The sequence below is a fragment of the Brassica oleracea genome, chromosome C1 (assembly GCF_000695525.1).
Source record: "Brassica oleracea var. oleracea cultivar TO1000 chromosome C1, BOL, whole genome shotgun sequence".
In the NCBI taxonomy this organism is placed as follows: Eukaryota; Viridiplantae; Streptophyta; class Magnoliopsida; order Brassicales; family Brassicaceae; genus Brassica; species Brassica oleracea.
Window position 1 is genome coordinate 13232334 of NC_027748.1, and position 9369 is coordinate 13241702.

General features: G+C 33.2%; 1 long non-coding RNA gene across 4 annotated transcripts; it reads left to right on the forward strand.

The window, feature by feature from the left end:
- The first annotated feature begins 7645 nt into the window (after nt 1-7645).
- Nucleotides 7646-9369, forward strand: LOC106294149. 4 transcript variants are annotated; one of them, XR_001260752.1, is made up of 4 exons: nt 7646-7799; nt 7914-8167; nt 8277-8506; nt 8600-9368. It is a non-coding gene; the product is annotated as an uncharacterized LOC106294149 (long non-coding RNA). The 4 variants fall into 4 exon arrangements; XR_001260758.1 differs by having other exon boundaries at nt 7917-8167; XR_001260756.1 differs by having other exon boundaries at nt 7943-8167; nt 8600-9367.

The window sequence follows — 9369 nt, forward strand, 5'->3', positions numbered from 1 at the left end:
TCAACCATCTTCACCAATCCGCATATCTGAACTATGACAACGATACATATCTTTATGGTAAATTAATTTTGTGCAAATGCATTTTTGAAGAAGATAAATATTTTTTGGATAAGCTATCATGAAAAAATAATCAATTCAAGTCCGATCAATGCTAGAGCATGATTGAGAATTCACTTACTGGATTCGTGAAATGAAGCCTCCAATAAGTTGCCACATCTTTGACATATACAAAATATGCGAAGATTGTTAATAGTTTAAGAGGATGAAACAATTTATTATCTTTCTTCAAACAAGATAATCACAAAACAAACACAAACATTTACATGTTTCCTTTTCAAACATCATCTTTACTTTGTTTAAATTTCAACTAAATTTACTTTGTTACGACTATCAACTTTTTATACTACTTTTATTAAATCTATCAATCACAACAACTTATGTTATTCCACATTGATCTAAGTTACTTCAAAACAAAGTAATACACTATTGTCGTTAACCACTATTGATCAGAAAAAAAAATAATAATTCTCTTTCCACATATATTCATCTTTAGTTTTTTTAAACATTTTTTTTACTAAGACTACAAAATAAATTGTTAATCATTTAAAAATAAAAAAGACGAACCCGGCGCGTAGCGCCGGAAAGCCACTAGTAGTAATATAAAACATACAATCAATGAACCCAAAATCCATCTTATAATTCTTTTCAATCATAACATTATCTTATTCACTGTATTATATGATTTAAATGCAATTTTTTTAAAATCAAATTTCTCACATGTTCCGTTAAATATAATTCTTTGAAATTATAAGAGATTAATAACTATTATAGATACAACTATATTTTATATGAATATGAAATCATTATTTATATAAAAAATTTTATATTCATTTTTTTCTGTAGTACATAAATATAAAAAGAATTGATCAAACATTATTACACTTTCTATATTTTTGAAAATTAGCTACCATTAGTTATTATTTGTAATATCATTTAGGTTATTTGGAAAGTGATAGTAATTAGTTTTAAATTAACCTTTTACTTTAGATCTAATTAAATAATTAAAAATTATAAAAGTTCGTTCATTATATTATGTAGTTTATAAATATAAAAAGAATTAATATTCCTTATATAATTTCAAAAATAATAATAATAATAAGATGATTTTTCTAAATGTATAATCATAAAACAATGTGGGTGGCAGAAATGTAGTTTTAATTGAGCAAAACACAAAGTTCTGTAAGAAATTGCATTAGAGTTGACAAAAAAGGAAAAAGAAAGCGTATTAGACACGGTCTACGTGTGCTCCAAGATACCTGCCCGCAAACAGATGAATGTTTCGCTAACTCCGGTCTTCCTGTCCGAGCCGGAGTCGTCATGAACCTCTACTACCAAATCTACGGTCACACAGACCAGTCTTGCTTCTTCGGTGGCAATGGGATGGTCGTCACGACCAATCCCAGCACCGGTGCATGCATCTACGTCTACCCGTCCTCAACCGCAGCCGCCTTTATCACTCCGATGGTTTTGACACTTCTGCTTCTGCTTCTTTTCGTTTTTGTTTACGTTTAGGATCTCGATACGATCCTATATGATGTAATGCCGTTATGAAATGAATAAAATACAATTTTAAGAAAACGGACTGAAACCAAGTGTCTGCGAAGAATCGTGGAATTTCAGAAATTAGGGTTCGTCAAACAGCAAAGGAAAAATACGTTAATCTGAAATATATAGTTTAATTACAAAGATCCAACTTAAAAATCCAATCCATCCCAATAAAATAACAATATTTTAGAAATTTCTATGTAAATATATGGTTCCATTGAAATCATAAATTAGTAATTTTTGTATATATACATTTTATATAAGTACAAAAACAATTACATTATTTGCTTTATTTCACGATATAATTATCTCTATATTTTCTTAACATTTCAATATTTTTGCTTATATTTAGTAAAATTATATCTAAACCACATTTAAATTTTATAAATCATATTTTATATGCACCAAATAATACAATAAAAATAACGTTAAAGTCGAATTTAGAAATTTCAATTAGTGTATATACGGTAAAATAAATTATTTTGTTTATTTTATAGAAAAATATAGGGCTTATTTGTGAACTAGCCATGTTTTGAATACACATTAGGTGAATGTCATTGATTTTGACATAGTATAATTTCTGACATTTATGCCATAAAGTGTCCGGTTATGTCATTTTTCTTTGTAGGTATCAGATAATTGTGTTGGAGTGGATAACGTGGCCAATAGAATATAAGGTCAAAAGCACTTTAAAACAATTCAAAATAAAAGAAAGAGGAACCATCCACGTATACTTTTGTTGACCACATACATATGCATGAGTTTTTAATTCCATATCAACGAAGTAGTATAGGATTATAACTCCACCTACAACTCCTTAATTCTAAACATATCCAAATCCCAATCTTACCATGACCTTTAAATACTAAGCCCTAAATTCTAATCAGTAAACCATAAATCCAAATATAAACCATAAACTCAAATATAAACCAAAAATTCATATAGAATGGAACAAAGAAAATAACATAGCATATATTAGTGAATTTATTGAATGTCTATGATTGCAAAGAAAAAGTTAATGTTGACACTAACCATACTCCCTCACCTTATAAATACTAAACTCTAAACTCTAATCACTAAACTCTTACCCAAATATAAACCCTAAACCCAAATAGAATGGAACAAAATACATAGTATAGTACATATTGGTGAACAAAATACAATTTTATTTATTAATCATCAAATGGAACGATACACGATAGGGGCACTATCAAACCTCAACCATACCTTCCAAATACTAAACCGTAAATCTTAATCACTAAACCCTAAACCCAAGTATAAACCCTAAACCCAAATAAAATGGAACAAAATACACATATTGGTGAACAAAATAACACTTTCTTTATTACTCATCAAATGGAACGATACATGATAAATAAGTATAGTAACATACTATTTCTCATTACATAACATGAATAAAACATTCATAATACATATTGTTTTACATTTCTATTCCATACGCTTAAAATAGTATAAAATACAATGTTACAAAAACTGTTCATCTTCTCCGATCAATTCAAGAACATTCACAGCAAGAAAGATATGTGTAACTGACGACATCCATGGGAATAGTACATGTAACCGCCTCGTAAACCGAAGAGATTAAAGCAATTGAAGGAAGAGTTGACGAACCTCGCGGCGGTGCCGTTTACGTTGTCGGCGACTCCATAGATTTCAGATGCGCAATATTTTCCGCCAGTAGCCAAGCGAGCCATTGCAGATGGGCATCTCCTGGACAAAGTTACTCCAGAAATGGTTTTGGTGGTTACTGTGAATCAAAAATGGGAAAGAAACAACTCAGTATGTGATTCTCCAAAGGCCACGATGAATGTGTGTTAGGTAAGTATTATTACTTTAGTTTTTTTTTTGTTTACAGATTTTACTGGTTGTGTAAGAGGGCATAGTAGTATTATTATATAAAAGATGCATGGTGTATTAGGTAAAATAGCTCTCTCTCGCGTTGAGAAACGAATCGCGTTGTGAGTTGAGAATCGATTCGCTCCATCAAAATCCAGGTTACATCCTTCATTTATTCTGGTAAGTGAGTTGTTTCTCCTTATTTGATCGTTTTTGGAACTAGGTTTGAAAAAAATTAGGGATAATTCGTACTTGTTGGGAAAATTTAAGATGTGTCTGTAAAAATGGAATATTGTATTTGACAATGGGGAATAACTTGTTAAATCTTATGATTAGGTATATGTTAAAGAGAAAGCAATTTGGAACACAACCATGCGATTTTTGTGAGAGTTTTGGTGAGGATAAGTTGTAATAGAAATTGTTGATATGCCTTGTTAAAACAATAATTTTGATGATTCTTACGTATTCTGCGCAGGACATGTTATTTTATTGGGTTTCACTACCCAAACTTTGTTACTACAAGTTTCTTCTTCTGAGATTTATAGTTGTTTGTGCAGTGTGTACAAGGTTTTTGATCTGAAAAGTTATACCATGTTGTATTTGATATACAAAGAATTAAAATAAAGTAACTTTACTCCACTATCTTTAGCCCTTTTTGTGTTTCTTGTTTGCAAGTATTGGGAGTAGCAAGTTGCTTTTCTTGTCGTAAGTTAGTTTTTTATCACATTCAAATCAATCTCTTAGTTTAATTCTGTTTTACATGTCTTTTACAAAGGTTTGTTTCTGATTGTCAACACAGGTCAGAACCGTTGAACTAGTGGAAGTTAGTAGCGCAGAGTTCATGACATCCTCTGCGTTCATATTCTTTATGTGAACCGGCTGTTTCTAATATTCAGGAACTGCAACGTGTCTGTGTGGAATTTCGCGGAGAGCTCGTGATTTCCTTTGAGGATCATCTCCTATGCATCCGGACTCATGTAACACAAACAACATCTACATAACAAGTGATCAAGATTGATGGGGAGAAGAAGAAGAGGAACAAAAGCAAAGGCTTTAAATGTTGTGTTTTTGTTTAAAACTTGGTAGGGTTCTGCTTTTGAATATTTAAAATTCGGTATATGTTGCAAAAGACAAGTTTGGATAACTAGATTTATTATGAACGAAAATGAGTTAATTGGACAAACTGGATTTACTAGGTTTTATTAAGACAAAAAAAAACAGTATAAACAGATATACCAAAAACAGATAACACACTTGTAAACACCATGACATAAAGTAATAATAAAAAATATTATCTATTTAAAATGTGCAGTCGTTATATCTTATTATATAAAGTAGAGATTCACTCTCTTTTCTCATGATGACATATCATCAAATAGGTTAACCTGCTGCTGACATGTGTCCTCTCTAAATAATTTTTTTTGATTTCATTTGTATTTTATGGGCTTGAATTATAATGAACAAAGACCGACCCATTCACTTTTGCCTTTTCGCCTTCAACATCTTCTTCACGATGAATGGCAATTTCAAATTTTAGGTTTGATCTGCATTGTCTTCTTTGATGGCTCGTCCAATGGAGTTTCAGGAGAATCTATATTACAATAGTTGAGTTTTTGTTCACTACTCAGCGCGTCACGTCAGCGTTTTGTGGACTCCACTTTTAAAAAGTGTGAAAAAGTGTAAAGCTCATGGTTCGAACCCGGGTTATTGAGATATAAACACCAACATTTACACCATTAAGCTAAATGATACTTTGTACATTGATGACCGAACCTAATATATCTATATTATAAGAGTTGAGTTTTTTGCTCACTCTTCAGCGCGCCACGTCAGCGTTTTGTGGGCTCCACTTTTAAAAAGTGTGAAAAAGTGTCAAGCCCGTGTTTCTAACCCGGGTTATTGAGATATAAACACCAACATTTATACCAAACCTAATATATATTTATGAAGGTCGGAAGCCCTTGCTTCTTCGGCTTCCTATGAGGGTCGGGGATACAAGTGTATTATGGGTTTCATTTTTAAATGGGATTCATCATGTTATATGAAAAAAAACTCAAGTTTGCAACAATTATAGTTTTCCCATGTTGAAAAATGTTGTCGTTTAACATGAGTTTGAGTTCTTTTCATCATTGTCTCAAACAAATCTGAATTACAGAGTTGCGCCGTGTGTCTGTTTGTAATCTATTTTTTCAGCGGTGAACTCTTCATGTCCCCATCTTAAATCGCTTAATCATAAATGTTCCTGATTTGTAGCCCATCTGTAAACTCTATATATATGATTCTCATCTTTGATGAACCCAATCTGCATCTACACAAAACTCATTGATTCCTCTTAGCTTTAACCATCTTCTAGAAAATGTTTCTCTCTGCCTCTCCAGATTCTCAAACCGGTGTCCGTCACTCAACCTTCGAGTCTCTCCGTCTTGGTCGTAGTAGTCAGAGCATAGCCTCTGGCTTCCTCCGCTTCTGGGATTCCCTGAACTTCAAGAAAGACAGAGAGTTTGTGGAAATCACGGTTCTCTTACTTGATGAAAAGTTAAGTTAATCTTCGATCTATCACACTTATTTAACATAATTGATTTAATTGATTTTCTGATTCTTTGTTGAATAATATTATTTGCAGATTCTGTGATTCATGGGTTTACTCCCGTCGGACATGCTAATCATTACAAGCCATCTTTCAAAGCAGATTCCATTGTGAAAGTCGATCGTTTTGAGGTTTCATCTCACTAACCATTATTGATGAAGTCATCACGGGTGCTCCTGAAATCCAGTAAAGATTATACTGTTCGATAATTTCCAAGTGATTGCGAACACAAACCTAGAGCTCTCAGGTATATTATCATATTGCATCTGAGTTTATATTATGTTTCGATATCATAACTGATATTTAAACTCGCAGATGTGGTTGGACAAATCTGTTATGTCCAGGGCTCTGACCTCACCAAAGAAACAACTCGAGACGTTATCTGTCTCCTCATTGATCCGTAAAAAACAATCAACACATAATTCTTTTTTATATTACTGTCTATATTGTGCTAACATCAATAAACAAAAATATTTTCTACCCAAGATTTGTGGTCGTCTATTCATCTCCCTTACTTATCAATCTAATTTTACATAAATCTTTATTTTACAGCTTAAAAGAAGCCACAATAACCCAAACAATCAAAACACCAAAAACTAGAATCCTAAAAAAGACGAATCATTAACGATCAGCTCTCTTTTTATCTAATCTTACAAATAAACTTCAAAACAAATATACCAAACCAATCAACTCAACTAAAACTCAACGACACATACATTGAGCCAGCTAAACAAATACAAACTACACGGCCAGCTATTTAACAATTTACAAACTTACTTTCGCAGATCCTTACGAAGAAGACGAAGACGACAGCCAAGATCAGTGAAATAACCTAAACAAAAAAGCAGAGTAAGTTACAAACTCTGATAAATACAAGTGACAATGATTTTTATTTACATATTACCCATCAAATAAAAGAGAAAAAAAAAACAGCCACACCAGGAAATACAAGAGACAATCCCAACAGACACAAAGGCGGCAACAACATCTCCACCTGCTCACTCATCTTGTCTTATAAAAATAGCTTACATGCTCAATGTCAATAGACCAATGGTATTGTCTTCTTATGAGAAATACATATATTCGTTTAAAACCCATTAATGCCCAAATACTAATTGTCACTCATTTTATAGTTATTTCTACATGTCTTCATGTATTTGTTTTAAAGGTCCGGTAAATGCAACAAGTTTAAAAATAAAAAAAAACATATAACTAAAATAATAAGAACAAAAAAAATTATTACTTAATACACACAACTTACACAACTAAACTGGAAAAAAATATTCATAAACAAAATGTACTCTCAACAACCTTAATATAATTTATGTAATCTCAACAGTACAAGTAACAAATTAAAAAGACAAACAAATAATAAGTCTTAGTGACATAGCAAACAACACCACAAACTATATCAATCACACTACTAACACAATTTAGTCATTCGTGAGTGGAGAATATTGCATATACAGTTCATCATCACAACTCTAACACTATAACAATAAAAAACTTGAAAAACAATGATCAATCCAAAACGCAAAATTCATAACTACAATAACTCTAACAAATATTGAGATGAAACAATAACTCTATCCACAACTCAATCCTAGTATTCAGAAGGAATCTCTTGCTCGAGATTTCTTCGCGTCGTTTCGTCAAACCTTCTTTTTCGAGACGTTACGAGATGCGATGATTCGTCGCCATTAAAACCTCTTTACTTCTTTGACCCACGATCATGACGATTAATCATAAGGTCAGTCTTCCTCCCCTGAACATCATCCTCATTCCTCCCAATTTTTTCATTATAATGTCTAGCTAAGTGAGCCTTTTCTATCTTGATTTGTTATGTTGTCTTATCCAATATAAGGAGGTTTTTTCCCTTTTGTTTGGCCAAAGCTTATCTAAGTAATGTGAAAGGTCGTCGGTGAAACATAAAGATCGTGGAGGTGAATTTATATGATGTGAACCAGAGAGGCTGAACTCAAGAAGACTTATCGTCAGTGATGGTTCCGGTTTTCACTGAGGCCATCTCGGATCATATAAGGTCGCCTCTTGAGATAACCAGCCTCGAGAGAAACCTTGCTCTGTATCGCGCTACAAAGCAAAGAAGAAAACTTGAAGGTCATTTTTAAACTAATCTCATCGTCATATATAATGTCTATATTCTAACACAAAGAGTGAAAACAAAAACATGAATTGGACTGGTGTTTGGTCAATGTGATTAAAACAGATGCGATTAGCACATCAGATATGAATCACCCAAGGTTCATGTAGATATCAACACAAGAGACAGGGGCAGAGGGATAATCAATAATGGAACAAATAAGGTGTTAAAGAAAGAGAAAGAAAAAGCTAAGAAGATCAAAAACAGTCTTACCAAACATGGTCATGGTCATGGCCATTACCACGTTCATGATGTGTAGGAAGAAGAATATGGCGAACAAGAATCAAATTGGCACGGTGAGCCAGATTTGTTATTCACCTTTGAAAAAGACATATGTGTTATGTTTTATGACATTAACGGGTTCTCTGTTTTATGTCTGAATGGCACAGTGTATACTCGCGGCGGTGTTACAGGTCAACCTGAGTCACTGAGTCATCCCGGGGAAGCTAGTTTTCAGGCACCGCCTAAGATCGTTCCACCAGGGACAAAAGATTTTCCTTTGGTCTCTTCGGATTATACCAAACGTCTTGAACCTGAGCCATTACGAGATACCTTTTATGGACACGAGAGGACATATACTTTGGAGAGGGACGTGAGAAGAGATGCACCGTCTCATCCTCCTAAACTGCACGACATGTCGGAGAGAAAATAGAGGATCAAGGCTCATCAGATGGCAATAAAACTTCTTCTCATGCTCTCTGACTTTAAAGCCGTCGTTGTAGCTCCACCTTCGAAGTTTGCCTGCTGAGATTTTGGGAGTCCAGATCTCCTCTCCCTCTGTAGTATGCGTTTTTTGGGCTTCTTCTTTCTCTCGCTTGAAAGTTTTAAATTTTTGTGGTTGAGTTCAACATTGAACTTGCTGAGACAAAGAGACATGTGCTTTAAATGAAGATATTACTTTTTTGACAGGTTCAATATTAATGTCACAGGATTTGAGGATCTTGAACAGTTGAACCTACGCAAGTCGAATCTGCGTTAGTATCAGTTCACAAGCTATTTATGTATAAGTTTATTAAGTTACTACTTGAATGACTTTTACAGTATGATAGCAGCATTAAGATCTATATTCGTGTTCTCTCTGGTGAGCCAAGTCTTACAAGGACAACCTCTCAATGGAATTACCACACCTGCTGGTTTTGATGTCTTCCAAATAATATTT